The 13,230-nt window shown below is 40.2% G+C and overlaps 1 non-coding gene across 1 annotated transcript; it reads right to left on the bottom strand.

Moving 5' to 3' along the window:
• Positions 1–6,761: 6,761 nt before the first annotated feature.
• LOC141635020 (small nucleolar RNA R71) lies at positions 6,762–6,868 on the bottom strand. The gene has a single exon (XR_012539729.1). It is a non-coding gene; the product is annotated as a small nucleolar RNA R71 (small nucleolar RNA).
• Between the last annotated feature and the right edge of the window lie 6,362 nt (positions 6,869–13,230).

The following is a 13,230-nucleotide window of genomic DNA, read 5'->3' as shown; positions in this document are numbered from 1 at the left end:
TTTAAGACGGAGTTTTAAGGCAACTTTCTAAGGTAAAATCACCAAAAATCTATCCTTCAACATGATATAAACAACACTTAAGGCTCAATTCTACCATCTAACCATTGTAAAACAACCAAAAATCAACTTCAATTTTGGAAACCCTAGAAATTTCGGGTTCATCTTTACAATTTTCTAATCTAATTTACAGCAATTAACCACCAACAAACATGGAAATAAGGCATGTGAATCATGTTTCAACAATTAAAAGCACCACATTGGTCATTATAATCGAAAATTTCAGATTATTTTACTATTTTAACACATTCAAAGCAATAAACCATGAACATTAGGAAGAATAGCATACCTTGATTGATGAACAAAGTAGAGAAACGAAATTAAACTAAGAAATCAACCCCAAGATTCACTACTAACCCAAGAGAAAGAGAGGATTTGAGAGGAAATAAGGAATTGAGAGTGATTTAGGTGTAAGAGTGTCGAAATATAGAGGAAATAGAAGAAGAAATAGAAAGATTTGGGGTTTTAAGAAAACCCGTAGGAATTACTGCACAGTAACCTACTCGATCGAGTGCCTGGGGTACTCGATCGAGTACCACCCTACTCGATCGAGTAGGAGCTAAATCGTCGAGTAACTGCAGGAATTTTCCCACATCCCGACATCATAGCTTCCTAATTAGATCGAGTGAGGTCTACTCGGTCTAGTAAGCACTCGCACTCGGTCAAGTAGAGTTAAGTACTCGGTCCGAACACTAAGTAACTCGAAGATACCTGCAAAACAACGCCGCGTGTCGATTCCAAACTAGGTTCGGGATTCGACACTAATTATCACATTCAATCACGTTTTATGACCATTGTCGCGCACAATACAACCCTTCAACAATTAAGAGACATATCACGTTACGTTGTACAAATTGCCCAACTCGGTCTACCTGTCACCGAGTTATTTATGAACTAGCCGTGTCATTTTATTACACTTAAACTTACTTTACGTGCTATTACTAAACTCGTGTTTACTTCAAATTAAAGCGGATGTTTAACATTAGTTCCTTCTTTCACGTACTACATAAATGCATACTTTTCAAAACAAATTAATTTACCGTGTTTCGCATTCTATCATAAGCAATTTATTTTAATACGAATCACATATTACGCAGCGGAAAAATTTCAACCAACAAATAGGCATGAACTCATTACTATACGCTATATCTCGAATTATAATTCAACTATGCTATAACTATCATCATAGTGATTAGTAGGGATTTATAATCTCGTATATGACTTCCGTCATCAATAGCTTATAGCAAACATCTCTTCATGTCACAACATTCAGTTCCACATTTTCACGCATTCCTATCACGTAAACTTTCGTCACATATCTCATAGTCATTACATAAGCTCGCTAACCATCCAAAGAACCCCACTAATCTCATCAATAATTACCATACACGGCCTAATATATCACTATTACACCCCTATCAATTCTAACAAAGACTCAACCGGAGGTAGCTCCGGCACAATTAACATACATAGCACACATAGACACACGGACTCCACATTCCCATCCCATATGACTGGCTTAAGTGTCATGGGGCCAAGATTTTGAAATGAGGGCGCCTACTCACCCAAAATCTAGCATCAGCCGGGGCTCCCATTACACATACACCAGGTTCATTTTATTAGACTCCCTACGTTCATTATGTTAATTTGTTACAGGTTCCAAAATCGTCGCTCTGATACCACTTTGTAACACCCCCATATTCAGAGGAGCCTTAACTAGGCCTTCCTTAGCATATAAGGGCGTTACCATCTCGGTTGCCCGAGGAAAGTAATTATCAAACGCCAATAAAAGAACTATTAAGTTATATTACAAGTGATTCAAACCAAAATACAATATAAAGGTACAACTCAAAGACTACTCGCTATGACCATCATATCTCGTGAAGACTCATCCCCGCCTGGGACCTCACCTATCAACAACATCAACACCGCTTAAGACCGACCGCTCACCATAAGGGATCACGGACACATAACAAACAAACAACCACACAAGGTCAGTACTGAGACAAGATAAGACAATGACAACTACAATCAACAATACAAACAACACTACCAACTCCAACCGCAATCACCACAATCCAATCAACTCTGTTGATGACTGTCCACTGGACCAGCCCTGCCAGTGGGGGACCGCAGCCGTTCCCACCTAAGCCCCGCTCATCATACCGAGCGATAACCCTGTCCCATTAATGTGCACATCCCCTTCCGTGGCGGGTTCCACGAAGGGCGAAACTAGGGCGTGAAGCCACTCCCGCAAGTGACCCCACTCAGCCGAGAACGCATCTCGAGAACCATCAACAGCCATCACAACCACAATCACAACACACACAAATACTATATCAAACAAGCACAACACTACCACAAAGACCGACACACTAGACCGTCAACAGAAATTGAGTAGGCGAACCTACCTTTAAGCAACCGCAACCAATCCACGCTGACAGATAACATATCCAGCGACCAAGCAAAGTCTATTACCATCATACAAACATCTATTACTAACAAGCAAACCCTAGCTATAGAGACAAAGTCACGGATGATGATTGTGACATACCTATTAGGGGGAAACTCAGCAAAAGACCGCTACCCGACTCAAGAGGCGCTCTCCTAGGCACAAGAATCTTCCAAAAGACATCCATGGAGGTTTTGAGGTGAAGGGAAGGGAAAGGGGCGACTGAAGGATAGGAGGAAAGTGGCGGAAGTGATTTGCGGATTTAACAAAACGCGATATAAAACCCTCGTCGAAAACCCGACTCGATCGAGTACCCAACCTACTCGATCGAGTGGCCCCCTACTCGATCGAGTACCATAGCTACTCGATCGAGTAGCCTCTACTCTATCGAGTACCACCCTTAACACGCAGCTCAAACAGGTTTTTGGCATACTTTCTTAAGACTACCTCCGCTCCCAAGGTCGGTCAACGACGGTCAAAGGGTCCCTAAAAGGGCGGGTATTACATGACTGGCCTGACTATGCCGCCTAAACGCATAGACTACATCATCATCTGCTAGACAAATGACAGCTTCGTGCCCCGTAGTACCACATCTCTTACAGTGGACCACCTGTTGTGCCATAGTAGGGAGCTGAGGTGGACCACTCCAAGACTGTCTACTCTCCAGCTTGCCAGATCTTGCATTCTGAGCTTCAAACTGTGCTATAATTCGAGAGACACTAGACATCTTGGTAGAAGGGTCAAAGGTACTCAAGCCTTCCCTTTGACGATCTTTCTCCTTGAATCCTGTCTAGGTAGAACCTGTAGGATCTATCAAAACAAGACTGAAGGAAAAAGATAAAAACTGCCTCAAGGAATAACTCCCTTGAGGCGGAAGACAAATGAAAATAAACAGATAAATAGGCCAATTGCCTCCCCGGCTACGGTGCAAAAATTTGATACGGTCATTTTTGTACCAAAAATAAACTTAAATATACTAACGGAAGCTAGTAATAAGTAGGGTCGATCTCCACAGGGAGGCAAGGTATCTATCTGTAGTCCGTCTATCTAAGTCACAAGTGTTGGGGGGGGGGGGGTTGTATTTGATTCTCTAGACTACTGAAGGTTTAAGGGCAAGAGAAATAAAGTAAGAGCAGTTAAAGCGAGAAAATATGATAAAAGTGATCAAGTAAAAGAGAGTATGTCAGGATTTCGGTTCACCATGGCAGTCTAACGACTCAATTGCAAATAGCCTAGACAATTTACTGTGAGAAAGGATTGGGAAATCTCCTTCCGGTCCGCTATCCACCCTTGAATTCCACTAACTTAACTTCCGTCCTCATTAGGGGAGTCTACTGTTCATAGCAGGTCTGTTTATTCCAATCTTCCGATGCAGGAACAAAGTTAACCGAATTAAAATAATTTAGAAGCATGCATTCAATTAAATTAGTGTTACAGTTATATAGCTATAGGGACAGATTCTCAAAAATAAATCGTCTAGTCTATTCGCTACATCGTCATAATCCTACCATGGATTCCCTAATCCCGACATAGAAGGAATTAGCTACTCATACTACTAAGGGTGTCAACAATAATAATATAGAGTGTACTAATTAAAGACATAATTAAATAACAACAATTATGCATAAACTGATTAGGGCAGAAATAATAAAGAGAGAAAGCAAGAATTAAAGCAAACAAATAATTAGATTAAGATTAAGAAAGAAAGGATGATTACAATCAAAAGTAATCCGGCGTAAAGATCAATCCACAAAAGCAAAGAGCAAAGGTATGGGATTAAGCAGTAAACTTGATGTGACCATAATTGGCGCATATTTAGCCCCCAAATTAGCCTTGTTTCCATGCTTTTTAGTGCTTATTTGGGTCATTTCTTATCTTTAGTTCTTTGTTTTGCATATTCTTTGAGATTTTGATCCCTTGGTAGGAAAGGAGTAAGAATCTTGCATTTTCATGGCAAAACAAGACTAAATTGATCGAATCCAATGAAAAAGCATCAAGGAGAGACAAGATTAGAAGGCCTTTGTACATACCATAGTAGAAGAGCAATGTTGAGGAAAGATCCTTGAGTCCCCAAGGAAATCCCCAAGGAATTTATGAAGAAAAGGGAAGAAAAAGAAGAAGATACTATGCTGACGGACAATCCGAGAGGATTGCCAGCAATCCGTCCGTCCTGCACAATCCGAGCGTCCCTTGCCAGAATCCGCTCGGATTCCCCCTCAACAATCCGTCCGGATTCCCTAGAATCCGCTCGGATTCCATCGCCCAAATCCGGCCGTCCCGACCTTATTCCGCCCGGATTTCTTCAGAGCACGGATTGCCTTCTTCAAGCTACGAAAAGAGAAGCCCTTCTCTCAGAAAATACCGAGTCCTCCTTGCTCAACTTAAAAAGTGTAATTACTAGTTTAGCCCTTAGTTAACCCTAATGCATCCTCCCTAATTTTCACTATAAATACCCCATTAGGCTAATTAGAGGAGCATGTTCTTCTTATCAATAATTAGTGTAGTTAATATCAATCAAAACTCTCTTCAATATTGTAATCAAGTATTAATCAAGTTTTAATCCAAGTTTTAGTTCTTTAATCTCTCTTTTGTTCATCCTTTATTTTGGGTAATTGAAGATTTTTTGGGTTATTATTGGGAGATTGACAACCTCTCAATCTAGCATTCAAGTACTTCTATTATTCTTGCTTTATTATTGGAATCATTAGTAGGTATAATCTCTTAATCCCTTTTTAATTATTGTTAATTACTTTCATTTATTCATCATGTTTCATATTGTTAGTATGATTGACAACCTTGCTAGCATGATCAACATGATAATGAGTGAGTAGTCTCTTAGCTAGGGTTAATGGGTGATTAGGGAAACCAACATGGGGAATGATTCATGCTTAAATTAATATGCTTTCATGCTTTATTTGCTTGCTTGTTTTGATCTCAACTCATGCACATGTTATACTTGATGAAATGCTAAGCCTATGAATCCTTGCATTTACTATCATCTCCTATCTTTTCAATGAGACTTGTAAGACATAACCCAACTCGAGTCTCATTAGACCATGCATGTTGTTGAGTAGGGAAGATTAAGTCGACTTGTAGGTGTTGTACAATCTAATCGATTCGGCTCCGGACCCAAACTTTCCTAGGATTGTAAGATATAACCCAACTCAATCCATCACAACAATAATTGCTTGCTTATAATTTGAGAACATGTTTGTATGATCATATCCCATGATTCCCCTATGATCCCATGACACCCTAGTGCCTTTAATCAATTGTTTACACCCCCTTTTTATTCATCTTGCTTGTTTATTTTCATTGTTATTCTAGTTTAGTAACCTTCTACATCAACCCAATTTGTGACACCCTTAGACACCACTAGTTACAATAGAAATCTCATTTCAACTCCCGTCCCTTGGGATCCGACCTTTACTTGCCTCTTTACTAATTGTAGAGTTGCTTGTTAAGCTATAAATTGTGTTTTGATTCGACCGTGACCAACGACCACATCTATTTATTTGTGAATACGAAACGGACCGATCAAAAATGGCGCGTTCTTTTCGGGAACGGTGTTTGTTTGATTTAGATTTCTTCTTTTTGTTATTAGTTGTGTCTTTCTTCATCTTGAGGAAGTAAAACTCCTCAAGGTTTGTTCTAATTGTTTTTGAGTTGTTTGATATTTTGCATGTCTAGAAGGTTACAAAGTGATTTGTTACCTTTTGACCGTGAAATCGAAAGAACCTTGACGAACAATAGGAGACTTGTTAGGAGGAATTTGAGAGGTGTTGGTGAAGTTGTTCAACCCACTAGTGAGTTTGTCAATCCTTTCGCAATAGAAGGAGAAGAAAACCCATTACACAATACCCCACAAAATCCACCTACAATGCCAAAATTCTCGTCACACTCCGTACCCACCGAGGATAATCTACCAAATGGTACTCCTACACCGCAACATCTCACCGGAAATTTTATTGCCAAGTCCGCCTTCATCCAACTAGTTGAGAGGAGCCAATTTGGGGGGATGCCTAGTGAGGATCCTTATTCTCATATGGAAACCTTTTGCGATTATTGTGATGCTATCTCTCAAACGGGCGTGACTCAAGACCAAATTAGATGGGTCTTATTTCCTTTTTCCTTAATCGGCACCGCAAGGCAATGGTTGAAGGGCCTTGATAAGGCCACCCTTGGAATAGATTCTTGGAAGAAGTTGGCTCTAGCTTTCTACAAAAAATTCTACCCACCGGAAAAGACCAACATGCTAAGAGCTCAAATTACGGGTTTTAAGGAAAGGGATGAAGAGTCTTTGTATGAAGCTTGGGAGCGGTTTAAAGGTATTTGTCGCTCATGTCCTCACCATGGACTTAGCGAATGGTTTTTGGTGCAACAATTTTGGAATGGTTTATATGAAGATTCTAGGAACATTCTCAATATGGGATCAAATGGAATGTTCACCGAAGTTGATGACAATCAAACATGGAACAAGATTGAGGAAATGGAGGTCCATAACTAACAATATAGTAGACCTCGCAAGGCTACCAGAGGAGGAAAGCATGAAGTGGACTCCGTTACTCAATTAGGTGCTCAACTTAGTGCTCACATTGACACAATAAACTTGAAGTTTGAACAAGCTATGGCTAGACTTGAGGAAAACTCAAAATCATCGAAGCATCATGTCAATGCCATGACGGCATCCTCATCAATCCCATGTGGGATATGTGAGAATTGTGGAACTTTGGGTCATGACCCAAGTGAGTGTAGGGGAACAACCGAACAAGTTAATGCTTTCCAAGCTTACAAGAGTGGTACCCCTTATTCCAATTTTTACAATGAGAACACCATGTTCCATCCAAATCTCTCATACAAAAGCCAAAATGTTCAAAACCCTCAAACAACATACACTCCACCACCCATGAGAAACCAAAATCAAAGACCCTTTTACAATCAAAACCAAGGTTACCAAAATCAAAATCCATACAATCACCAAAACGACCAAGGTTTTGATGTCCAAAAAGCGGTCCTCCAAATGCAAAAGAATCAACAAGAATTTTTCACCCAAATGCAAAAAGATAGCCAAGCAAAGGAAACCACCATCAACAACATTCTAGCTCACACCAAGATGTTGGAAACACAATTGACTCAACTAGCATCTTCAAGCTCACAAAGACAAAAGGGGCAATTACCACCTCAAAGTAATCCCCCTAGACATGAAACGGTTAGTGCCATTCACTTGAGAAGTGGTACAAGGTATGAAGCACCAAAGAAGCAAGTTGAGGATGAAGTTGTGGAAGCTAGTGAAAAGGAAGAAATTGTGCAAAACTCCAAAGATGGAGAAGCAACAAAAGAAGAAAGTTCAAAGAAAAGTGAAGACAAGGCCAAAGAGAAGGAGCCTATTATGATTAGACTTCCTTTTCCAAGTCGTCAAGCCAAGCCCAAATTTGATGATCAACTTGGAAAGTTCATGGAAATTGTGAAGAATTTAGAAGTCTCAATTCCTTTCACGGAATTAATCAATCACGTTCCGGCCTATGCGAAGTATATGAAAGATATCCACACAAAGAAGAAGTCGATCCGGAAACTTGAGACTATCGCCTTCACTAAGGTGAGTAGTGCAATACTTCAAGGGAGTTCACCTCCAAAGTTAAAGGATCCGGGAAGCTTCTCAATACCGTGTACCATTGGCGACACAACGATCAACAAAGCCTTATGTGATCTAGGGGCTAGTGTGAGTGTCATGCCGTACTCGGTAAGTAAAAGGTTGGGGATGGGAGAGCTTAAATGCACCAACATCACACTCCAAATGGCCGATAGATCGACGAAGACACCGTTAGGGATATGGGAAGATGTCCCCGTGCGAATTGGGAAGTTTTTCATCCCGGTGGACTTTTTCATTGTTGATATGGAGGAAGATTCCAACATTCCAATCATCCTAGGAAGACCTTTCCTACACACCGCCGGTGCGGTGATTGATGTGAAACATGGAGAGCTCACTCTAGAAGTTGGAGATGAAAGCATAACTTTTAATCTTGACAAGACTATGAGAGCTCCTCGTTTGCATGAGCCGTGTTTCATGATTGATCATTATAGCCGAAAAGATGAAAGGAAGAAATCGGAACTCCAATGGAGGAAGAAAGTTGAAGATGCTCCATTCAAAGAGCAAGTGAATTATGACAAGGAGAGCTTGCAAAGCTCATCAAAATCAACCAAGGAAGAAGAGGATGGCCTCATTGGCCAAGAGAAGAAATTGGGAGAGTTGTCTCCATCTAAGCAAGAGATTTTCAATGATCAACTCAATGAAGTTTGTGGTCTTTGGGACGACGAGTTTGAAGGGATTTTTAATCCCTACATTGGACATGCCATCGATCATGATCAATAACAAGGGCCACTGTCTATTGAGGACCTCTACTATAATAATGAACAAGCTTTTGATTACTTTTTCAAGGTGTTGAGCAACATCAACAACAGCTTGAACATGCCCCCTTGACATCTCATCAAGAATGAGAGTTTGGTGGAGTCCTCCCTAAACCACCACTTGTAAATATTTCTAACTCCCTAACTTACATTTCAATTCTTGTATTACATTTTTGTCATCTTTGGATTTTTATTTACTTTGATCAAAATAATTGTCATGAAAGAGAGAAGTGAGGGAGGGACTAACAATTTCAATTGATGTGTAGTGCTTTACCTTAGTGTGGGGATGGCAATTGCCTAGGCTATCCATGCCTTAGTAGTGCCCCCACAAAGAAGAACACAAGACTTGAAAGAAAGAATGGAAGAATGATAAAGGGAAAGCGATGTGCACGGGTGGAACTGAATCCGTGTACACAGAGGACGAATCCGAGCGGATTCCCAAGAATCCGCCCGTCTTATGCAATCCGAGCGTCCTGCAGAAAAGACGCACGTCCTTAACTGAGCTGAATTTTGAAATTTTCTTGACTGTTAAAGAATCCGAGCGGATTCTTGAAAATCCGCCCATCCTGCAGAATCCGTCCGTCCTGGGGAAAAGACGCCCGTCTTTGCAGCTGAGAAAAACAAGCAAATTTCTCTGGACAGAAATCCGTCCGTCTTTGGAGAAATCCGCCCGTCCGTGTTCAAGCAAATCCGAGCGGATTGTACCAAATCCGCCCGTCTTTAGGCGAGCTTTTGCAAAGGTAGAAGAAGCAGAATCCGCACGGATTGAGCCTAATCCGCACGGATTGCCCCTGCAGTTTTGAAATTTTCGGCCTCTTTAAAACCCCTCCCACCTTCATTCATTCATTCATTCATTCATAAACACTACCCACAACATCAAAACCCTCATCCCCTCCATCATAAAAACAAAAACCCTCAACAACATTCAACAAAAACAAATCAAACCACCCTTCCAACAACAAATTAATCACTCCTTCTTCAACAAAAACCAAAACCAAGAACAAAATCTTCAACCTTTGAGTCGATTTTTGTTTTCATAAAGGCAAAGCCTTTCACCTTCAAATCGATTTGGGCATCCTACAAATTGAAGATTTTTCACTCTTTTCTTGGTTAAGCTCATTAATGGCAAGGACTAAGGGTGAAACAAAGGCAACAAAGGCACCAAAGGCTAAGGCACTCTCACAAAGGCAAAAGGCTCTTCAAACAAAGAAAGCTTTGGCTATGGTGGTGGCAACACCAAACTTGGAAGTGCAACAACAACAACAACCTTCTATGGGACCATCAACACCTTCTACTCCGGTAATTAATCAACTTTTGCATTATCCGGAGGTAACTTTTATTTCCGATACCCATAGAAATACCTTTGTCAAGTTTGCTATGAAATCTATTCAATCCACCAAATTCATATGTAAAGATGCCTTGGAAAAATTGGGTGTTCTTGAACAAACAAAAGCCTTTTTCAAAGCCATGGGGTTGGAGAAATTGTTTGAAAGAAAGGAATTGACATACCCCTCCCTTGTCTTGGAATTCTTAAGTTCTTTAAAAGTCACCAAAGTTGAGAATAGAGAAAATCTCGAGTTTCGTCTAGCTAATGTTAGTAGACGCATTACCTTTACGGAATTGGGTGAAATTTTGGGTCTTAGTGATGAATCAAGTTATCTTAAGCATTATGGAAAGTATGACCCCGAGCCTCTTTGGGAGGCAATCTCCGGGAAGAAATTTGAGGATTTTCATGCATGTCGTGCTCTTTTGGTCCATCATCCGGGCATAAGAGTATGGCAAAAGGTTGTGGGAAATACCATAATTGCTAGGAAAGACACCAATCATTTCACAAGACTTGACTTTATTCTCCTTGAATCGGCTTTGAATATCGGAAGAATTCATACCAAGCCTTACAATTCTTTGAGGCTCTTGGTAGAAAGATGGCTTAATGTTGATAATGGGAAGAAGGGCACAACCGTTATTGTCAATGGCGGCCTAGTCACACTCCTAGCCAAGCACTTTTATCCTAATTTCAATGAGGATAAGAAGTACAAAGCAAAGGAAGGTGGCCATCTTATTGATATGCATATTATGATTCACAAGTTCAAGTGGGTTGCTCATAACCCCCTTGACAGTAAATATGGATGGTTAACTAGTGAAGCTAGATCGTTCACCTTGCCCTCGAAGATTTGTCGCCTAAGCGTCCACCAGACCAATTATCTACTTCCCCTTTCCGAAGAAGCCGAGTATATCATTCAACAACAAAAGGGTGATCTTGAAGCTCCCTCCTCTTCCATTGTCATACCACCTTACCCCTTTGAGTATGAAGAGTTCAAACCGGAAGGAATTGAAATTGGGAAAGACTATGTGACTCTCCTCATGCAAGAAATGCACAAGCAAGCCTATGAAGATCGGAAAAATGCGTATTTGGCTCAATATCCACCCCTCCTACATCTAGCTAGGCAAGGACTCCTTGATCCATCTTGTCCTTTGCCTAGTTGGGCGGATAGAGAAGTCTTATTTCCGGGTGCATCTAGGGACGTGGTGGGAGACAATGAGGTTGTTGGAAATGATGAAGAAGTTGATGATAATATTGAGGAAGAGGCAAGTGAAGAAGAAAGGGATGGTGAAGAGGAAGATGAGGAAGAAAGTGAAGAAGCAAATGACAAGGAAAGTGGCAATGTGACCACTTCTCATGAGGGAAGTGGTGATGATGATAGCATGATGGAAGACTAGCAAGCCTTGGAGACTCCTACACTCCCATGGTTTGTGTCTTGTCTCTTTGTATTTTATTTCATTTTGATCATTGTTGGAGTAGTCCTCGCAACATCAAAGGACTCACACCTCGGTACCATTGAGGTGTTCTTATTTTATTGTTCCCATTTGTAAAATCCAAAATGACAAACTAGTTTCATGCATAAGCATAGTGTATGCATAAACTATACCCATCCTTGAACATTAGCAATAGTGTCTCACTCGGTTTGGGGAAGTTAATGCATACGCAACGGGAGGTAATCTAAATTATCCTCTCCGTCATAACAAAAACCATGCATCATGTAGTGTAACTTAGTGTAGAATTGCATTTAGTGTAGAAATCATGCATCATCTTTGCATAATTTCCATCATTTTGGCCATTGAGGACAATGCCCATATTAGTGTGGGGATGGGAATTCTAACATTTAACTATTATTTCAAAAATCATAAAAATTGAAAAAAATTGAAAACCCAAAAACAAGTTCATTTCCTTTGTATATATTGTTTTGTATATATTGTGTTTGTTTTATCCTTGTTCACATTGATTGACTACGCCACATCCGAGACATGAGGATATTGAAGACCGCATGGTATGATCTTTCCAATCTCCTTTTTCCTCTTTATGTTAATGACTATGTGGCTTCATTTTGATTGATGCGGTACAACAATGTGAACTTAGGACTTGCATTTAGATTGTTTGTCATATTAGTTGGTAGAATCATATGCATTAGGATGTTTATATGGTAGTTGCATCATGGCATGTAGTTTGCATGTTAGAAAATTTTGCGAAACCGTCTACTTGGGAAACTTGACAAGTGTATATAGGCCATAGTAGATGCTTTTTCTTCTTAAGACTTTGCTTGTTAGAATACTTGTAAAACACCCTAGGATGTGTCATGCTAGTATCCTTTGACCCATGGTTTAAGGCCGAGTCAAGAGTACCTTGTGGTGTGATAACTCCTTGGCTACCGTTTATTCCAAGGTGACCCTTGAAACCATGCATACAACCATCATCCATGTTCTACCACATTTTTGTCATCAAAGGGAATGGGCACAAAAAGAAATCAATTTGAGTTCAATGAAATGAAAAGTGAAAGAAAGTTTGCAAAAATGCATCAAATGAAAAGAGGAGCAAAAATAGAACTCCTAAGCTTCAAATACAAGGCACCCTCGTTACTAATTGGGGTGACTTTGAAAATGTTCAAAAGAAAATGCAAAAAGTTGAAAGTTGTCAAGTGTTGAAATGCCAAAAATCAAAAGAAATGGCAAAAAGAAAGTGTTCTCAAATGTTATATGCCACAAGAAATTGGGGGGAAAAACAAAAACAAAAGCAAACTCCCAAAATGAAACTCAAATACTATCGATCCCTTTATCCATCATATCCATTTTTGTGCATGGTAGAGAGGGGACGACCCTTCTTCTTGTCTAGGCAAGAGGGGGAATTCCGCGATCCTCCAGTGTTTCTAACGCCATAGGGAGTATACTCTTGACAAAAGCATTTAAGGATTGAGGACAAAGGTACCCTAGCTTGACACATTTTGGAGGTGATTTATTGGTATCCTTCTAGGCTTAGTAGTTTG

The sequence above is a fragment of the Silene latifolia genome, chromosome Y (genome assembly GCF_048544455.1).
Source record: "Silene latifolia isolate original U9 population chromosome Y, ASM4854445v1, whole genome shotgun sequence".
Classification (NCBI taxonomy): Eukaryota; Viridiplantae; Streptophyta; class Magnoliopsida; order Caryophyllales; family Caryophyllaceae; genus Silene; species Silene latifolia.
This window is presented reverse-complemented; position numbering and strand designations above follow the sequence as displayed.